Raw genomic sequence first — 20,958 nt, forward strand, 5'->3', positions numbered from 1 at the left:
CTACAAATGGGTGCCGAAGCAGAAAGAGTGGCAGCCGAAGAGGACACCAGAGCCTAGACCAAATTCAGCTCTGCGACCGGAGGGCACTGTACTATACTAGAGGCCATGCCCATGGGCACTCCAGCCCATCAACATGTGCGCACCAGGCACTCTATGAAATAGCCAAATGTGATGTTAAATCTGTGGATTTAAATGGGTTAACACTGCTGGTGCACGATCTAGTACTGCACTGTATCAATACCTTTTATAAGTGTAAAAAGCACATTTTCACCTGTACACCAGTGTAATCTTGAGGATTATTAACTGTATTTTGTTTGTTGCACTCAGTTGTAATACAAAATCGTAATGTAATGTTAAACATGACATTTACAGTGACTAGCCCCTCCAAGCTCTTTTCACTGTAGTAGGTTTGGCCGTTACATAGCAAAGCCCTAGGATGCAATATTGATTACTAATATTGTATTTCAGGAATGGGACTAGCTAGAAAAATAATTAAACAACTGTTTTTAATAGTTATAAAAAAATCAAATTCATTTTTTCTCGATATTTCAGAAAAATAACTTTTAGAAAGTTACCTTTCAAATGCTTAATGTCCCTGAAACCTAAATCTGCATTTTGCTCTCCGACTTCTTCCAGTCAGTAACTAGCATTTGAATACGCATGGATGAGGTGTGAACCTGCTTCCAGGAATGAACAACAGGCTGACCTGAAGGGGGAAGGATAACCAATCTGAACCTGACATATGCAGGGGGGTCCCAGGAGGAGCCTTTTCGACATTAAATTGTCAAGTCCTGCTTGAATGCCACTTCTTGCTTGATGGGTGTGCTGGGGTTGTTCATACGACCCCGAGGGCATATATCAAAGAGGATTCGCCTGTCACAGGCAACTGGACAGGGCCCTCTTTTGTCACGCCCCATCCAGAAAGGCCTAAATCACAACAAGCTTCTTTTTGACATTACAGTGTCACAGCCTGTTTGACATTTCTGCTGGGTTTACATATAACATTTGGGATGCACTTGGAAGGGCAAAAGCAGGATGCCAAAACAATTCTTGTGTGTCCCAAGTCTGGGTACTAAAAACTATGTTACACTTCCTACGCATTCCCCAGTCCTCAGGGTCTACGTTTAGTGTGGGTCTGGTTAGCCATAGAAACATTTGCCCCATTGGTTCAGGCATACCCCATCCACTAGCTTGTGCAAGACATAAATGTGGAATCGCCAGGAACCCACTTCACAACACTCCTGGAAGATTAGAAGCGGACTGAACTTGCTCTCCAAGACCTGAGAAGAGCCCCAAAAACTGGACCTGCTCTCTCTCTTGTACACAGGACAAAGAAGTGGACACTAAGGGTCATAAGGTTGACCTCCTGTTAAAGCTACAGGGAGACAACAGGCTACAAGAGGCCTTTTCCTGCAACTGCCCAGATGACCAGTGCAACTGGACCTGGACTGGGCCCTTATGTTAGCCTCTACCTACCCTGAGGTCTTGTATGGCATTAGAAGTATACTCCTGTGGTGGGTTCGACTTAAAGGACTAAAGCCTATAGGTCAAATCTTTGAACAGGACAAATCTGGTTAGCATATCTGACCACACTCCATCAAGGTCAGCCTCAAGTTGTACCTTTGTTCTGTTTTTCTGCAACCATTTACTATCATTGGCACTTTGTACTCTTTGGAGCAATTTCCACTTAAAACTTGAAGAATTCAGATCTTCGCTTTCCCTTACTGAATTTTTGTCATTTTATTTATTACATTGTACTTTACTTATCTAATTTGTTTTGCGGTTTTTATTGTTTTGCATTTCGACTTTATACCTATTTTAGCACTTCATAAATACTTTACATGGAGAAGTGTGGCACAAAAGTTAGAACGGCAGACCCTGATGAGAGATCTGGCCCGGGACCAGGGTTCAATTCCCACCTCGGCGGTCTTGGGCTCAATTCCCTTGTACCAGATAATTCTCGCCTCAGTGCCTAATCTAATTGATGGGTCCCACTCTGTAACTCTGGGCAATAGCTTGCTTAATCTCCACAACGGCCCTCACAGCGCTTGGATGACTGGCTTCACCCTGGGGCTGTCCAGGAGTGGGCGCCTCACAGGGAAAAGCCAGGAGGGGTTCCACAGCAGTATGCGTACAGCGCCTTGAGACCCTAACGGGTGAGTAGTGCGCTATGCAAGTGCGAAGTTTACAGTTTACATAGTATGTCTATGTTAAGCCTGTTTGCTCTTTGGTATAGCTACTTGGTGTTAAACTCCGGTTTAGTTAGTGACTTTAGTGGTTAACCCCGACAAGGATTGTGATTATCACTTTGCTCATAACCCAACTCAAATAATAACCCAATTTCTTTCGCTGAGCATGTAGAAAACACTGTGTATTAAAAAAGTGATTAGAAGTTACTTGTTAATAAAAACAGAGGATAGAAATCCGTGGCTGACAAATAGTATCAAATATTCTGCAGGATACTTATCCTGTTGGGGAACAGACCATATAATGTACCAAATCGGTCCACGGAAAAAGTGTTAGCATTCAAACCCTAGTAGAAAAGTCTGCTGGTCTTCATCAGGGACTAGGAAGTAGAAAGGCTGGGCACAAAGGAAACTAAACAACATATAGCAGAGCATGTAGTCTAATAAAAGAGTGGAAAAATGGTTGGTATGACTTGCTCCAAGCAACACCGGCACTGTGTAAATAACATTATTAAAAGTTAGCACAACTGAATTAGCTTACAGGTTCAGTAGTGAGGAGGGAAAGGAAGAACCTAACCAGCAATGTATTCTCTGTTTCTGCCTTAGCATAGTTATAATTCCTGCGACCACAGGTAGCTGGAGAAGTACCAAGGGTTTCAACGGGCAGGCCAGGGACAGCAGCTTCTACCCCTGGCTGCTCACAAAATGTCTATGCCTAAAGTATGGAGTAAACAACGAGATGGGAATGCTTGGAATGAGTGTTGTGTGCGAAAGTGGTGATCTTTGCTCTCATTATTCTATATACTAGTTAGCGTCAACCCTCATTAATGATTTGCGCAGTGACTTTTCTACCATACACCACCATTATTACTTATTTAAACCTGAAATGAAATGCTATTTTATATAACGGTAACCAGGTCACACGGAGAAACAAAATGCCTGCGAAAGCTACAGAGTTGTTTAAAAAATTACGAAACAAAAACAAAACTGGTCTGCAGGGAAGGGCACGGAAAGGTAACCTGAAGGTCGCTCTTTGTTCCAGGAAACATGAGCTAAGACGAGGCTCTCGGCGTTTATTTACATGGCAAGCTTCTGGTGAGATGAGCGCGCTCTGTTTTTGGGAAGGCTGCTTACGCGCCAGGGGTTTAGAATGTCCAGGCAACACTGGCAATAGTTTGTTTTAATCTACTCGATATTTTTTTACCAGAACATAGCCCAAGTTATGGCCTTCCTTTATAGTTCCTGTCCTTTTTTAATGCAACATCATTTTGGACTATAGGGGAACAAAAGGAGAAAAACACTAACCTTTTCATACAGGAATTATCTTCAGGCCAGATAAAAGTCGACCGAGGACGCCGTGGGACACGGAGGGAGTACGCCTGCACACACACACAGTTTATTACCACAGCAAGGAGCAGCCCCAGAGGTCAATCAGGCAGGCCCACCTCCTCCAGTGCTCGCAGCCCCTCCCTCAGGCCCACCCTCCCAAAGAATGCTGACTCCTTCTTAAGGAAGGCATGCAGCCCCTTCAAACAGAGACCAATGCGCAGGACCCGGCAAGGGGGAAGTGTGATTACAGCACGGTGAGTGTCTGAAGGGCAGCAGCCATTCTGGTGAATCATCACTTAGGTCAGTGACCCCAGGAACAGCCCCGCGCATCTTCCCCGCCACGCTTCTACGTAACGCAAGGTTACAGAAGAATGCTTAAGATTGTTGGACAGTAGGAGTTGGGACCATAACAACAAAAATTAAGGCTGCGACACATAAAGCAGCATTTCTGTGCGCGGTTGTCTCTTGAAATCCCTCGTTCTCTACAATAAAATGAGAACGTGTCCACAGACACAAGCAGAGTAGGTATACCATTAAGCAAAGTGCCCCACAAAGCGGGCGCTCACAGAGCCCCATGTTTTCTGTCATATTCTGTGAAGGTCTTGATAAAAATAATGAAGTTTCGACCAGGTATCCTTCGTACCTCGAAGCCCGCGTTCTTCAGTACCCAGGGTCAGTAATGCTGTGCTAAAAAGTATTAACATCCAACTATGTTCTCCTAACACACACGATGAGTTACTTTACACACAGATTATTAACCCCAGCACTTGGACCACTCCATACCTTGAATAGCTTCCAGCAGTTATGCTCTTTGAGACATGTTATCTTTGATCATAATTCAGCTACTGGTTCAAAAACCATCATCCTGACAGGTCATAAATCAAACGACAGGTCATAAATCACTAAGACATGCTGATCATAAATCATCAAGCAATACCGTAAATCACAAAGACACCATCAATCACTGTGACATGACCATAAAACATCTGCCATTGTCTGGTGACAGGACCATAAATCATCTGCCATTGTCTTGTCATACTGGACATGACAGGCAAACCATAAATCACAGTTGTCATATGACTGTTTTTATTATGCCTGTCTGCTGTCCCTGCAATCATACATACCTCTGTCTGGGGGTTAGCAGATCTCTCTTGGTTTGTTTCACTTTTTATGCGGGGGTAGCTTCTTTTCTGTGTTTAGGCTTAGCTCGCTACCTTTTCCATGTACTTTGTGCCCATCTGTCCGTCCGGCGGGTCTGGGATGAGACTGCCATGATCCGCTTACTCCCCCCTATTGGGCTGGCTCACCATGCCGTAAGGCAACACCGGGTGAGTGGCCTTCGTTCTTGGCACACCGCCTTGTCAGTGAGCCTCCTTAACCAACAAATGTCTTCTTCCCAACTAACCGATGACCCCCTCTTGCTATCCGCTCAGCATTGCAACATCTGCTGTACATTGGTTTGAGTGGGTGGGTTTTTCAGACCGCTGCGCTGCCCTTATCTCCATGTGGGTGAACCTGGAAAGAGAGGGGGGCAGCGCACGTGGCCTAATATGCCCCTGCCGACCTACCCTTGCAGGTTGCCTACCTGCTTCTCCTATTGGGGGGGGTTCAAATGCTAACTGTGCCCCCATTGGCCTTACCCTCTGCGCTAAACTTGGCTCGCTGCTCTTGCTAGGGAGCGTATGGAGGGGGTAGACCCCCTTGGATGCCACCTGGGCATCCATAAAACCGCCTAAACCGGTCCTTTCAGATCCCCGGCAGACATTAAAGCGCCGGCTCTCGAGGCCCCCTTCCAGGGCGGCTTTTGCCAAAAAGAAGCAACAAGGTTTTTAAAACTACCAACGTCAGAAGAAGGCCAAGCTAACCTTCTGACCTCCAGTCAGAAGTAAATGATTAATTATGATGGTTGGAAGGTTGATCCTTTATTAGTTTATTAAACAAATGACTGGTTTATATAAGAAAGATGCAGCAACCGATTACAGTCTTTGATGTCATGCTGGTGCACTGCTTGCAAAGGGGGTGAAATGAAGGTGAAGCTTTATAACTGCACCACTTCATGAATCAAATGACTGTGCTCCCTTTATCGGTGTGTTCATTTTTGGAAGCACTCCTGGAAAACGAGGGTTTTAGAGGATATTACACCATAGACTCCTACAAACAAACCACTTCATGTAGATACTGATGGAAATTTAACATTTGACAGCAATTCTCTTTTCAATGGGCTGTCTCCAAATCACATGCAACTTTTAGAATAGTCATTACAATAGTCATTAATGGAGGTCAGTGGGTGAACACTGTTCTGTGATTGGGAGAACAATGTAAGCAGCTGACCAAACATTTATAAACTAGTTATCTACCTGTAACTTCAATTCTCCAATGTTAGTATAGTTTACAGATTCACATGCTGGAATTATTTCTCATCACAGCAGAGAATCCCCTGTAATTTTATAATCTCAATAAGCACTGTTAAAATTACCATAAACTCATCAGTGTTTGTTCAGTAGGACCCCCACCTCATCTGCAACAAAACAAACTCCACCTCATTTGAAGCTAAACAAACTTCAGCTAATGAGGTGGAAGTGAGCTCCCTACCCCTTCTAGAGGCCCCCATAGCTCAGATTTCAGATCACAAGTGTGAAGGGTATGTTTGAAGAATAAGAAATAATAATAAGCAAGAAGAAGGCTTACCCCTATAAAACTCTCAAGCACAGTCTTAATTGGACCAAGCAGTAGTATTTAAGAGCCCACTGCTGTGCTCAAGTCCAGAAAGTAGTGCACCTAGTAAATGTGTTCCTGCTTTTCCTCATAGCTGCTTGTCGTATGTCCAGAAGCGATACCCCTTGGGTGGTCAAGCAGTCACTGACATGATTGTGGTGGAATACACAATCACCTTATCTACCAGGAGAGCACTTCCCTTTGCATGGCAGAAAGTGATGCAGGTTAAGAACCAGCAGGCAATGCCCTGTATAGAGGTTAGCCCCTTCCTGGACACCTAAAAGAGACAAAGGCCCTCATTACAAGCTGGCGGTAGAAAAAATGGGATCACGACCACGGCGGAAACCTCCAACACAGACAGCCACTTTAACACTCCGACTGCCACGGCGGTAGCAACAAACACCGCGGCGGTAACCGCCAACAGACAGACGGAGGACAATGTACCGCCCACCACATCACAACCTGCCAATCCGCCAGCTTTTCCGGGGTGGTACCAACGCCATCAAAAGAATGTCGGAAACAGGAATTAGAAGGGAAACCATTCACCTCTCGACACTCAACGAAGAACCAGGACGTCATGGAGCCCGAGCTGCAGGTCCTGCCGATGCTGGTCTACTTCCTCATACACAAGGAATATCAAAGGTGGCGGCGACGACGACCACTGTGAGTACTGCACCTAGCACACAGGGGATGGGGGGAGGAAAAAGAGAGTGACACACACATGCAACACCCCCACCCCCAACACCATACACACAAACACATGCAACAACAGCACATTTACACCCCGTTCCCCCCTGGAAGAATGCAAGGACAAAAGGAATTGAGTGAAATAAGTGATATTTTTGAAATATGCAGATATATGTAACAAATATAAAAATAGTATATACAAATATTTACAATATGTACAGAAGGCCATACACTGTCCTTTGTAAATGTCCGTGGCCCACTGGGCCAAAAATCATGGGCCAAGCCCACACCTGACTCCTGCCTCAATACGGAGAGAACACTGCAGGGGCATCAGGTTGAAAACACACAGGCACCTCAGGGGGATGAGAAAGGGGGGAGGGGCACCTCAGCCGGAAGATGGAAGAACGCCACTGCTCCTCAAGGGGGCTCCAAGCCCACAGCGATGTCCTGGGGAGTGCAAAGCCAGTCTCTCAAGTTTCTCAAGTGGGTGGTTTGCCCACTGCTTTGTCCAGGGGAGTGCAAGGCCACAGTTTCTCAAGTGGATGCAGTTCTCCACTGGTTTTGGAGGGGCTTTGTGCCCAGTGTGGTTCATTCTGCCAAGGATTGGGTGGGTGGATGCAGTTCTCCACTGGTTCCGGAGGGGGCTTTGTGCCCACTGATGCATCACTTGGGGTGTTGCAGTTCACATTCCCTTACCTGGGTGTCTGAGGCACAAGATTTGCAGGGAACAGATAGCATGATACTCCATGGAGGCAGGGCCACACTCCATCCTGCGGCGACTAGGGCTGCAAACGTGTTGTAGTGCCGGTGCTGGTGAGGGTGCTTCCAGTGGTGTTTGGAGGCTCCAGGCCGTCTCCTGCAGCCTCGGACAGACGCACACTAGGGCTGCTGCTGCTCGTAGTGGTCCTACTGTCAGCGGTGCAGGTGGCGGTGCTTGCTGCGGGGATGCTGGTGGTGCGGTCCGTGGTGCAGGTGCTGGGCTGCCACTGCTGAAGGGAGGCATCAGCCCATCCCCTGCAGCCTCAGACAGCTGCCCACTGGTGATGCTGCTGCTGACAGTAGAGGTGGCAGTGGCGGGGCATGCTGGCGGTGCTGTCCGTGGTGCAGGTGCTGCAAGTGGTGGAGGGAGGCACTAGCCTGTCTCCTGCAGCCTTGGATGGCTGCCCACTGGGGATGCTGCTGCTGACAGTAGCGGTGGCAACAGCGGGGCAGGTGGCAGGGCAGTTGGTTCTGATGGTGGGCACCAGGCCGTCACCTGGAGCCTCCGAGGCCTGAAGTGCCTTGCCTTTGCTTTTCTGCCCCTTCCTCGCCTTGGCAGATGCTGCTGGGACCTTGGCTCTGGCAGCTGGAGGTCTGGAGGAGGCCTTGCTGGGTGGGTCGTGCTCCTTGGTCTTGCTGCATGCTGGCCCCTTCTTCATCTTGGCAGGTGGCGGAATTGTCTGGTCCTTTGCAGGGGTCGGCGGCACACTGCCTGGCCTGACGAGTGCCCCCTTGGATTCCCTGGGAGTTGCAGGTTCCACAGCAGACACCGACTTGGTGGCTGAGGTGCTGGCCTGGGATCTGGACACCCTGGCCTGAGGGGAAGGATGGGGGGGAGGGGTAGGGAACAGGTGAATATCTGCCATGAAAAGATTTTTAGACACACTGGGACGGGAAGATGGAGAGGGTTTGGGAGTGGAGGAAGTGGGAGTGGTTGTAGGAGGTGTCTGCTGAGTTTGAGTGAAGGTGCATGGGCTGGATGCTGTTGTGAGGTGGATGGCTGTTGGGTGGGTGGGTGCTTGCATTTGTGTACTTTGGGAGGAGGGGTCACAGACACACTGGGAGAGGACACAGGGGACGTGTGCATGGTTGTGGGGTGGTGACTGCTTGTGAGGGGTATGCTGTGATGGACGTGCTGGTGATGGAGGTAGTGGATGAAGATGTAGTGCATGCAGGTGTGAGTGGAGACGATACTGGGAGGGAGGTGGACGAGGAGGAGGAGGAGGGGGACACAGTGGAGGAAGTGGATGTTGGTGTGTCTGCATCTGGATGGTGCTTGTGTGAGTGCCTGTGAGATGAAGTGTGGTGCTTATGTTTGCCTGAGCCACTATTGTGTGGTGATTTGGGTGAATGCTGGTCTGATGGTGTGCTTGGGATAGGCTGGGGTTGAGGGGATTGGGTCTGGGTAGAAGAAGTTGGAGGGGGAAGCTAGACACAGGGACAATGGCTGCCATCAGTGCTGAAGCCAGAGCCTGAAATGCTCTCTGTTGGGCCACCACGCCATAGTGAATGCCCTCCAGGTATGCATGTGTTTGTTGCATATGCCTCTTGACACCCTGGATGGCATTCAGTATGGTTGACTGCCCAACAGAAAGGGATCTCGGGAGTTCAATAGCCTCCTCACTGAGGGCAGCAGGGCTCACTGGGACAGGGCCTGAGGTGCCTGGGGGGAAGGATATGCCCACCCTCCTGGGTGTGCGGGCCCGGGAAACACGCTGAGAGGCTGCTGGGAGGGCAGTGCTGGTAGGGGGGGTGGCGGCTGTACTGGTTGATGGTGTAGGCACAGAGGTGTCATCGGAGGAGTCGCCGCTGTCTGTGGTGTCCCCTCCTGTCCCCGTCGTGGTGTTCCCCTCGCCCTCTGTCCCACTGGTGCCCTCACCGTTGGTGGATTCGGCCTCCACGGCCATGTGGAATGCAGCTCCCTCCATCACCGGTGCCTCTGCTCCTCCGCCAGATGATGCTAATGCACACAAGGTCAGGGTAACAAAACAAAAAGGGGGGGGGGGGGGGGGGGAGACAGAGGATACACTTGATCCATGCCAGCAACACCACTATCGTTGGCAGACACAATAACACAGGGAGCAGTGCTATGCACTAGGCCATGCCCAACTATTTCCTAAGACAGTCACCAGCCCATGAAGTACAATGCTTAACGCCAGCATCTGCACACCAAAAACCCACTGGACCCTGCCCAGTAGTAGATGGCCACATACACTATTGGGGAAGGAGTGCGCCAGAGCCTGTCCAACAAGGGACATACCCTGCCATGATCACCCTGGCCTAGGGGCACCCACAGCCCCCACCCAGGTACCTCCTCACACGTTCAAAGTCAGCTTTCAGAATCTGTACTCACCCCCTTGTGTCTGCTGGGATGCCCTCAAGTGCCCATCCAACTCCGGATAGGCCACTACCAGGATGAGGAACATCGGGGGGGTCATGGTGCGACCGGCACCCCTTCCTCGTTGGGAGGCCAGCCCCAGCTGGGCCTCCGTCGTCTTCTTTGACCAGCGGCGCAGGTCCTCCCATCTCTTGCGGCAGAGGGGGCTCTGCCTGTGAAAGACCCCCAGAGTCCGCACCTTCTTGGCGATGGCACGCCAAATACCCTTTTTCTGGTGGGCGCTGACCTGCATGGAAAAGACAGCAGAAAAGGGAATTATTCACCCGTCCGGACCGTCGGACTCATTGGCCACCAGTTCCCACCCATCCCCTGATGCACATAAAATGACCACCTTACGTGCTGCACTCTGGCCAGGACGCCTCAGCCCCCCCAACCTGTGGCTTACATCCACAGCACTCCATACATTCATGGCCCACACATCATGCTCACCTGTTTGGAGGACCGTAGAGTAACGTGTACTGGGGTAGGACCCCATCCACCAGTTTCTCCAACTTCTCCGCAGTGAAGGCAGGGGCCCTTTCCCCAGACACATGAGTCATTGTCGCTTCCAGACACAGGTGACAGCAGCACTTGCAGTGTAGGTCCTCTCCTGTTGAAGGTCAGGTAGTAAGTGAGTGAATAGATAGAAAATGTCAGTCACGTCTGCGGCGGTGCGTACCGTCACCGCCGGCATACATCGCCATTGGCCCCTGGAAATCATAGGGCCCAATGATAACCAACGCGAAGTTGCGCAGCAGTCATCGATCGCCTACCGCGACTGTGCACAACACCAGCGCAATTACCTAATTTCCACGTGTCCCTCCTCACAGGTCTGGCCGCTGCCATTTCACGGGGGCACAGGGCATTACACCTAACTGCGTCACACATACATTGGCACAGCAACTGTAGGATTCACAATTATGTTCTGTAAAGTGAAAAAAACAGCATTTGTGTAATAGATGTGGGAATGTGACCCTCTGCTGACCGTTCTCTTCCATAGCCTCCAACCGATGAGGCTGCATATGAGATCGCGGCATCCTCCGGTGTACAGACCCCGGTGGACCTTGCATCAATGGAGGACAGACACATTATCATTACCTACAGACTTGATCATGCCACAATCCAGGAACGGTGTGCCCAATTGGAGCCAGACTTGATGTCAGCTATCCAGCAGCCCACTGGTATCCCCCTCTAGTTCACGTCCTGTCAGTGCTCCATTTCCTGTCTCAGCCTATGTTCTCTAACGTGTTGACCAGAGTGTTGTCAGCCCTGCTAAAACACATGCGCAGCTACATTGTGTTCCTCCAGGTGGAGGATTTGGCCACAGTGAAAGCTGACTTATGCCCTGGGATATATCCCCAAAACCATAGGTGCCATTGATGGTACTCACCCAGCACCCCTGCAATGGTGACCAGGATGGTGTAGATGTTTGTTAGGTCATCCCTGATCCCCAGGTACTGTCCCTCCTGCAGCCGCTGGGTCTCCTGCAGCGTGGCCAGTATCTGGCCTATGGTCTCCTGGGAATGGTGATATGCTCCCAGGATGTTGGAGAGAGCCTCGTGGAGAGTGGGTTCCCTGGGCCTGTCCTCCCCCTGTCGCACAGCAGTCCTCCCAGCTTCCCTGTTGTCCTGTGCCTCTGACACCTGAACTGTGTGCCCACTGCCACTGACCCCAGGTCCCTGATCGTCCTGTGTTTGTGGGGTAGCCTGGGGTCTCTGTAGTGGTGGACCCACTGCTGATTGACGTGCCCTGGAGACAGTGGCATGAGCCCGCTGGGTGGGGGCTGTGGTGGTGTTTCCTGAGCGGGTAGGCTCTATGGTGGTTTGGGACCTTGGCAGGGGAACAGACTGTCCAGAGGTCCCTGATGGGCCAGGTTGGTCATCCTGATCCAGGCGTGCAGAGCTGCTGTCATCACTGTGGGCCTCTTCAGGGCATGGACTGGTTGTAGCTGGCACCTCCTCTCCGGTGACGTTGAGTATGGGTCCTGTGGGGATGCAAATGCAGTGTTAGTGTATCTGCATGTGCCATCTTGTGCATGGGTGTGTTTCCCTGTATGGTTGTGATTGCCCTGTCAGCTTTGCCTTGTGTGAGTGGTGATTTTGTGGGCTAGGTGATTCTCTCTAATGTGCATACTTTAGTGATAGGTGTCCATGCAGGTCTGTGATGGGTGTCCATGCATTGGTGTGGCATGCAGGGCTTGGTTTTGGAATGGGTGGGCTGTGATAGTGGGGTATATGTGAGGTGGTGGAGTGATGGGGGTGAGAGTAGGGGTAGGAGTTTGTGATTGCATGCAGGTAGGGTGGGGGGGATAAAGTAGTAAAGATTTGACTTACCAGAATCCAGGCCTCCTGCGAGGCCGTCAGGATGCATTATTGCCAAGACGTGGAGGTGGAGATCCACCGTCAGTCCTCTGTATGGCTACCTGGTGTCTTGCAACCACGGAACGCACCTTCCCCCGTAGGTCGTTCCACCTCTTCCTGATGTCATCCCTTGTTCTGGGGTGCTGCCCCACGGCATTGACCCTGTCCACGACTCTCCGCCATAGCTCCATCTTCCTTACAATGGGCATCTGCTGCACCTGTGATCCGCATAGCTATGGCTCTACCCGGATGATTCCCTCCAGCATGACCCTCAGCTCCTCCTCTGAAAACCTGGGGTGTCTTTCGGGTGCCATGGATGTGGTGTGAGTGGTAGGTATGAGGATGTGTGGGGTGATGTGGTGTGAGGTGCGTGGATGGTGTTTGGGTGATGGTGTTCTGTGCCTCTGATTGAGTGGGTGCTCCTGCCTTGTGTCTCTCTCTGCTTCCTATATATTTCTTTTTCGCTGTAAGGGGTTGTGGGTAATGTGTGTGTGTGTGGCGTGTGTATGTGTGTTAGGTGTGTATAGTTTGAATTGTATAATGTGGTGTAGTTTTGTAAGTGTGTATGTATTTTGAGCACAGTGGTGTGTACAGCCAATGGTTTACTGCAGCTGAAAGACCGCTGTGGTGATTCGTGGGTCGTGATACTGTGGGCGTGTTCCTGTTGGCGTAACGGTGTGGGTTTTGGTACCACCAATTTATCACTGACCTTTCGTGTGGCGGGCTTGTGTGGGTGTCTGTATATTGGCGGATTTCTCAGTGTGAGTCATAATACGCGTTGCGGAATACCGCAGCGGGCATGGTATGTTGGCGGCCATCAGCACAGCAGTAGGCAGCATTTACTGCCAGGGTTGTAATGAGGCCCAAAGTGTTGGTTCAAAGTAGTTAATGCCTTAGTTCCCCCTAAGTAAATTCTGATGTACCTACAAACATTAAGAAAGTGCAGTGTTTTCTCAGCTACTGCTTTGGATGTGTGAAAAAGAATAAAGTATCATACATTTTCTGAAATGGAAGTCTGGTGGTACTTCCAGCATGAATCCTGAGTTGGTGCACAAGGCAGCTTGTTTGTCTTGAAAGTCCGATGAAGCTCAAGTAAAAACTAGAAGGAGTGCTATTTTCCTTGCAAGACATTTGAGATCTACTCTAGGATAGGTTCAAAGGGAAGAAGTATCAGTTGACTGATTACTGTGTTCAATTTCCATGGCACTGGAGGTCGTAAGACCTGTGGAAAGGCCCTGATTAAGCCTTTCATGAATTGTTTGATGATTCTTTCATAAAATAGGAAGGTGCGTAATCTGTGCCAAGAGTAGTATCAAGAACTTACCAAGGACTGTGTCTCACAGAGGGAAGAGTAACTCCTTGCACTGCCTGTGCGACTGATCTGGATGTGCGCTGTCCAGGCCACTCTGGCACCTCAATGGTCATAGTTACAGAGAAGGGTGATTCAGGAGGTACTTGGAGCACCAGGCTTTAATGGCAGTGGCAGGGCTCTGGAATCCAGTGCAGAACAAAAGATGTCAGCTTCTCATTTACCAAACGAAAGCCATGGCTTACTGAAAAGGGGTGTGGACAAGCCTAAGATGAGCCCTTCCCCACATAGTGGTTTGTCCACAGGTAATCTGAGGTTCCCAATCGAAGATAAAGTGGAGTCTTTTCCTATGAAGTCAGTTAATCTTTGAATCATATATAAAGGAGACAGTCAGAGGAAGGTTTAATTTTCTTACATGCATTATTTTCTCCCTTGCTACTATATAGGTCCCTTAATTTTTGTTTGTAGCAGTTTGATATCGTCTTGATTCTTCCCCTTGAATTCTTGCTTGGCTCTGTACTCCTTCCTGGTGCGTTGGTGAGTTCTTCAGTTTATTTTTCATCTTCAGTCAATGCTACAAGATTGGTAATGACCCCCACCCCCGGTGGGATTTTCTTCCTACTTGGGATCCTCATAAAATGTCACATGACATCATTCACATATGCTACTCTGTGCAGGGTGGCACCATGGCTACTGGGAGGGGTCACCCTTTTCTCGGGCAAACAAGACAAGGATTCAACAGACTTTTCCAGAATCCAGTCCTTGACAAAGAGAAGCACTGCTCAATTTTCTGAACCTTGATTTTGCAGCCAAATGGATTGTTACTGATGAATTACTGAAAGCACTCTAGGCTAGCTGGTGCAGATAAGGAGGCCTTCGGTGTAGCTGTTTGGAGATGGAATGGAGACCAATAGCATCACACTACATACAAAAATGCTTTCAATAGATCTTGTAGGTTTATGTCGTTGAAAGGCGGGGTTGCATACTTGCGCCAGAGCTATTCAGCAATCTGTGGAGGCATCCAAATGCAACAATTCTAGTTGTTCGGAAACGCTCTGACTGAGTGTTTCACTTGGAGTGACATTTCGGTTGGCTCTTGTGCAGGAGTCGAGTTTATTCGGGCAGCAGAACCATATGGGTTTGGCTTGGCCACAGTAAAGCTTCAATATCCGTGAACATGAGTCTGTCCTCTCCTCAGAACTCTGGGAATGAAGGGGAATGGAGGAATGGCACAATAAAATATGTTCTAATATGTAAGACATTGCCTAGAGCTTGGTAGTCATTACCTGCTTGCATAATATGCAAACTTTTAGTTTTGCAGAGTGGGAAACAGGCCTAGGACAGGGTGACCCCAGTTTTTGAAGATCTGTTGTAGTCTGTCTTGAAGGAGCTCTTGTGGCAATCCGTCAGAGTGGCTGAAGGCTTCAAGCTAATCATTCTGACTCCCTAAGTGTTACACAGATATATCCTGTTGACCTTGTTGATGGGTTGGCAACAGTGTTTTTGCTTGCCAGCAGGACAGTCATTGGCAGTGTGGTTGTCGATGGTGAGATTAGGTCTTTGCCAGTGATGTGGTCATTGATGAGGGGGCCATTGCCAATATCTGAATCATTGATGGTAGCAACTTTATTATCGTAGATAGAAGGCTTTACATCAGCAGTGGATTAAGCAGCAAAGGTGACCAAGCCTTAGAAGAGGTATTTTTACGTGCCACCTTGTGTGCAGAGAGTTCTAGGGCCTTTCTAACATCTTTTCTGAGTAATCTTTAGTTTTCCTCTTTGCTCCGGCACTGGAAGTTCAACATTCTTTCTTTTTTCCATCACCATTTGGAAATGTCTTGAGTGGCACTTATCAAGAAATAATTCTCTGACAAGGGGCAATCCCCTTAGAGGGGGAATCTCTTTCCTCTCTCTTTTTCCCGTTCTTAGGAGTCTTTGAAGGGAACGTCTTGCAGATGTTGCAGCAAGAAACCTTATGACTGAGTTAAAGGTCATAAATGCATTTTTAGGTTCATATTATCTGTGTAGATTTTTGTTGATCCACAAGAAGAGCACATTTTGAAGAGTGATCCCTTCTCCTTATTTGCTTTTATGACACTTCTTCTCAGGCCAGGAAATATGTAAATTACCACACAGTTGAGTACAGCTAAAATTGAAACCTAGAAGCAAGAGAGTGAAGCTCTTTCCGGGGACTTCATACCATACAATATGCAGTAGAAATCTGAGCTATGGTCGCTACTAGAACGAGCAGAGAGCGCATCGTCCTCCACCTCATTTGCTGAAGTTTAGGTTGTTTCAGAGGAGGTAAATAAACACTGTTGTTAGGCCTGAGGCCAATTTTAACATTGGTTACTGCTATTTTAACAGTACCAGGGATTGCCAGTCTAACGATAGAGATGATTTAACAATGTGAAAGATTGATAGATCCATTACTAATGAAGCCTGTATTCTCACTGAGACAGTTCTCACAACCTGCACATGTACATGTATTTACATCTTTTAAAGTGTGGTTTATGATCACCTAGTAACCACAATTTTTATCATTCGAAAAAATCTTTCAACTTCCATTCACCCCACCATAGGAATATGAGGGGATTGATTTTGACAGTGCAAGTATCTCACACTTGTGTTTTAATGGATAAACTCGAAAATCGAAATGTCCTTTCTGAGGTCACCTTACAGTGTGACATGCAACAAAAAGGCTGACAGTGGAAAATCCATAACCCTATCTACATAAGGTCAACTGCCTTTGCACTATGAATGAAATGTTTTTGCACCATGTACGGATTAGCACTAATTATGTGGACTAACAAATGCTGCAGGGGGGGTTCTCTTTAAGGGCTGAGATTCCTACACATTTATATAAAAAATATAAATATATCGATTTGTTTAGACATGTGATCTTATCTCTAAACAAATCTATGCATTTAAGTCTGGGCTGTCTGTATCAGGCTACCCGACCGGTTTCGCTTTGAAGCATGAGACGGAAGCTAGGCAGTAATCAACTTTCTACTGTGACGCATGACGCAGGCTGACTGTTCTAAAGCCCTTCTTTTCCACTGTGGTCTATGTCAGATCCACTACAGGCCAGTGACGCTTTTACCGTCATGATTTGGGTGTTGGAATCTTTATCTCTGTGTGAGGGCAGCCATCTGTCATTCACAGGCACAGATCCCACCCTTTCCAACATAGTAGGAGTGGATGCAAGTACATGTAACTTGGTGCCTCAGCTTCAGGAATGGTAAGAATTATAATGCAAAATTTGTGTTGTTTTTATTGTACTGAGACCCCTTGTCATGCTAACGTCCCCCATGTGACAACCCAGGCCCTGGCTGCAGACTGCAGTGGAGCTGCTGCATTTGCTCCTCACGAAAGTGTTACAAAAGACAAAGCAGGGTTCTTGTTCCCTTGCGAAATTGATCTAAATTTCCGAGTCAAGCACAAGGGGAGAAATATATGCTTACAGAAAAGGTAGTTATCTGCTGTATGGCATTACAACTGGCCCTAACTTCATGCCCTTAACATTAATGAAAAAACATGGATTGATACGCAAGCAATGAATGTTAAAATGTGTGTAATGTGTGTCAGCCATTTAGTACCTTTTATTTCACATATTGTACTTAATGTTGCATTCCCCAAGAGAGTTAGCTGATTAATTTTACTGTGTTTCTGTGCACTGTAAAACTCTTGCATAGTGCATACTTTGACTTGAACCAGGTGTTTGTGAGGGGCTTTGATTGAGAGCTCAGGTGCTGAAACTGAAGACAAAGCAAAGTGCCTGTCAGTGGGTCGGTCTCTCTACAGAGCACAAAGAACAAGGGTCATGTATTACAGTTGCAAATGAAATTCAGTGTAAATGTGTGTGAAGGGGTCAAAATATTTAGAAGGCAAACGCAAAATATGCTTAAATGTGAATAAGTGCTGTGCATGTTTGGGGTGGTGAAATGAGCAAGATGCGAAGGAGAGCATTCAGGGGAGAGTGAAAAGAGGGTGTTGAAGAGGAAAGAGAGGTTGAAAACATGCAGATGGATGAGATGTGAAGAGGGAAAAGGGCATACACATCTAACACAAAGCACACATAATTGAAGGCCATACTCCTTCCATAGGCCTCAATAATATTTAATTCACCGTCTCACAATTCAGAATTTAAACATTTCCAATGTTTATTTATAACTAATCATTGTTTTTAGTCATTTATCTTAACCAGCTAACAACAATTGACAAAGCCAACAGTATTAACAGGTTTGAGGTGTATATCAGTTGCTGTGTTATATTTCTGGTTGCAATAACATCTCAGAGAGAAACCAAAATTCAGGCCGGGTGGTGCACTATGGTAATCACAGAATTTATTTTACAAGTTTCCTTTTAGAAAGTCCCCACTTCTTTCATCCTACTAAAGACTTGGCTGCACATATTTCTGTATGATTCACTGCAGCTAGCAGCTGTGGGTGCTTTCTGATGCCTGGTTAGAGCATTTTCTTCGAAGGTTAATGCTGCATGCAGTGCAAGACACTGGGCAAGCACACACTTTAAAGGGCCTGAAGTTGTTGCACTGTACAATTTGCACATTAAAGTAACTGTTGAACGTATAAATGCAGTAAGATATGGGGCGGTTTTTAATGTGTTTAATATTTCAAGAATATACGTTCTCACTGCTATATAAACCTTGCATTCTTGTTAAATTCATTTGCTTTCAAATGCACCATTTGTCAATCTTTTTTCAATTTTTTCTTGAGGTTAAGACCCACTTTGGACCCCACGTTTGCCATTAAGCTTGGTCGCTTCACTCGCTACATAAAAGTCATACCCAATTTTTCCGCCCCACCACTTTTAAATGTTACCTGCCGCCACTGCACATGCACACAGGAACTTCCTTTACTTTGCATCAATTGATATGCACATCTTGCATATTTTGCACTTGCTATTACCACCGGTGAAAAGAGTGTGGTAACAGCCAGTAAAGAGCAGAAGTGAAAGCATGTTACATTCAGCTGTAATTAAGAACTAGTGCAAACTTGAGTGCAAATATGAGTTTGTGCTACTGAAAAGAAAAACGTGCACAGAGTTGAAATGACCTCTAGAAGACACTTGATTGCCTCTTGTCAGAAGTTTACCATAGATAGAACTAGTGCAAACATGGGTGCAAATACTAGTTGGTGCTACTTCAAAAACAGAAACAAGCAGAGTCTATACGGCCAGTTACTTAATTGCCTATGGTGGGAATTATCATGCTCCTGCACAGTCAAGATACTCAAAAAGATCTTCAATTGGCTCCCCACCAACATTTGCAGAATCGTCACCCTAGCATTCATCACTAGCACAGTGATTACGGCAACATACTCTTATGCTGTAATCAATGTTCAACTAACCAGAAGACTCCAGATAATACAAAGGTCAACAGCCAGGCTCACCATCAGCCTCCCACTCACATTACCACGCACCTCAAAGAGTGCCACTGGCTCTGAATCCACAAACACTCTTCAGACTACTCACACATACATACAAAGCCTTACACAACATTGGCCCCATGTACCTCAACAACCGCATAAACTTCTGCAAACCTACCAGAGACCATCTCTCAGCTGGAGTCCTACTCGCACACACCCCCTCCAAACGCAGAACCAGACCTAATGGTCATGCCTTCTACACATTTGTTCTGAAAGCCTGGAACAGCCTGCTCCTGCACATCAGAGCCAACTCCTCAGTTCTTGAATTCTGCAAGAAACTGAAGTCCTGGCTCTTCAACTAATCTCAGCTCTGGCTCACCATATTCAGCTGCTGCTTCAGTACCAGGATGCCTTCCTGGGTGAGTTGTTGAGGTAATGAGGGTGGACAGCAGGTATGAACAAAACAACCGTCCCAAGTTGCGGAGACGCAGCTAGTCGAGGCAGTGAGAGGAGAGCAAGAACAGCTCGTGCAACAAGTAAGCATAAACTCAGTGACCATAAAGATGCAAATAAATTACCTATACATTAAAGTAAAAAGTAACACCTACGACAGTTGTGCACCATACAGATACACACATAACACAACATAAACCACTGAACAGACTTTAGAGAATTGTCTGCAATAGTTAACATACTAATCACAAATCCTGCAGTCACTGCTAATGTTCTACTGTCACAAACTTTGTGCAAAACCTTGGGAAACCTTCATTCAGGCTACATGGCTCCAACAGTAGAAAATATACAGGTGACTGCTAAGCCCCTCATAGATTCAGATGAGTTCTAAAAACTCAAAATTATTCATCAACCCAATTGCCCCTCTACCCTTCTGGCTGAGTTATTAAAGTATTTATGTTCTAAACAATATTTTTCATCAACTAGTAGACAGTATGATTTCCATTAATTCTTGACACACAATCTTTTTTTAATCACGTAGTTCTACTGAGATTCAAATGTGTGAGATGCAACAATGCATTTCAGTTAGCTGTGTACTACATCAGTTTCCATGAACCTTACACAACAGCTCATCACATTTTCCATTAGTTCACCCACTAACAAAGCTACCATCTTCACCCCACTTAAACTCGGAAGAGTTCATGAGTCATATCTACAACATTAGGATTTTCCCACTGAGGTATCAATAGGTTTATAAAGTTCCAACATTACAGTATTTCAAGGAAAAAATAGGGTACTTTCCGAATGAACAGTCACACCTTCTCACAGGCTCAGTTCCCCAGTACACCCCTTATCCACACTGTTTATTAAAAAAGGAACAGGTTCAGATTTCTCATATGTGTATGGCAATAGGTTATAGGGATACTCTTTTACAGGAACTGAATGGACTCCAAGTTGCTTCAAAATCTTAACAAGAGTCTATACGTGAATTATCTAGTATTTTAGTTACCAAGAGACCCCTAGACGCAAATGCCACAGAACAGTAGGTAGGTGGAGGCTCTTTATTCATCCAATTGGCCACCAGTCTAGTTTTGGCTGCCCTCACGCAGCTCCATTTCATTTGTCTGTCCGCTTTTGTTTGGTAGGTCAGTGCCTGAAGACAGAGGCCCAGAATCATGGTGAAGATGTCAGCTGGGATGTGGTATCATGCAGTTGTCTTTATCACAAGCAGTATTCCAGCTAAAAATTACTTATTCTGTAGCCAGTCCCATCATATATTCCTGAAATCTACTAAAAACACACATCCCCTTCAGCACATGGTACATGCTTTTAGGTAGCTTTCTTTGGTTTGGCTGGGCGCATATACCAGTCACATACAACTTTATATCAATCCTCTC

The 20,958-nt window shown here is 47.0% G+C and overlaps 1 protein-coding gene across 15 annotated transcripts in view; it reads right to left on the reverse strand.

Annotated features, from left to right (window-relative positions):
- Window positions 1-20,958, reverse strand: part of PPIP5K1 (diphosphoinositol pentakisphosphate kinase 1) — a 1,126,642-nt gene that overhangs the window by 1,006,046 nt on the left and 99,638 nt on the right. Inside the window, exon 1 of one of the 15 annotated variants that reach the window (XM_069222620.1) lies at window positions 3,492-3,603. The exons of the other annotated variants lie outside the window; for them this stretch is intronic. The gene's annotated coding sequence lies outside the window, so the exon portion shown is untranslated. Of the gene's footprint in view, window positions 1-3,491; window positions 3,604-20,958 lie in introns of those variants that run through there. 15 annotated transcript variants of the gene reach the window in all.

Source organism: Pleurodeles waltl, chromosome 3_1, assembly GCF_031143425.1.
Source record: "Pleurodeles waltl isolate 20211129_DDA chromosome 3_1, aPleWal1.hap1.20221129, whole genome shotgun sequence".
NCBI classification, from domain to species: Eukaryota; Metazoa; Chordata; class Amphibia; order Caudata; family Salamandridae; genus Pleurodeles; species Pleurodeles waltl.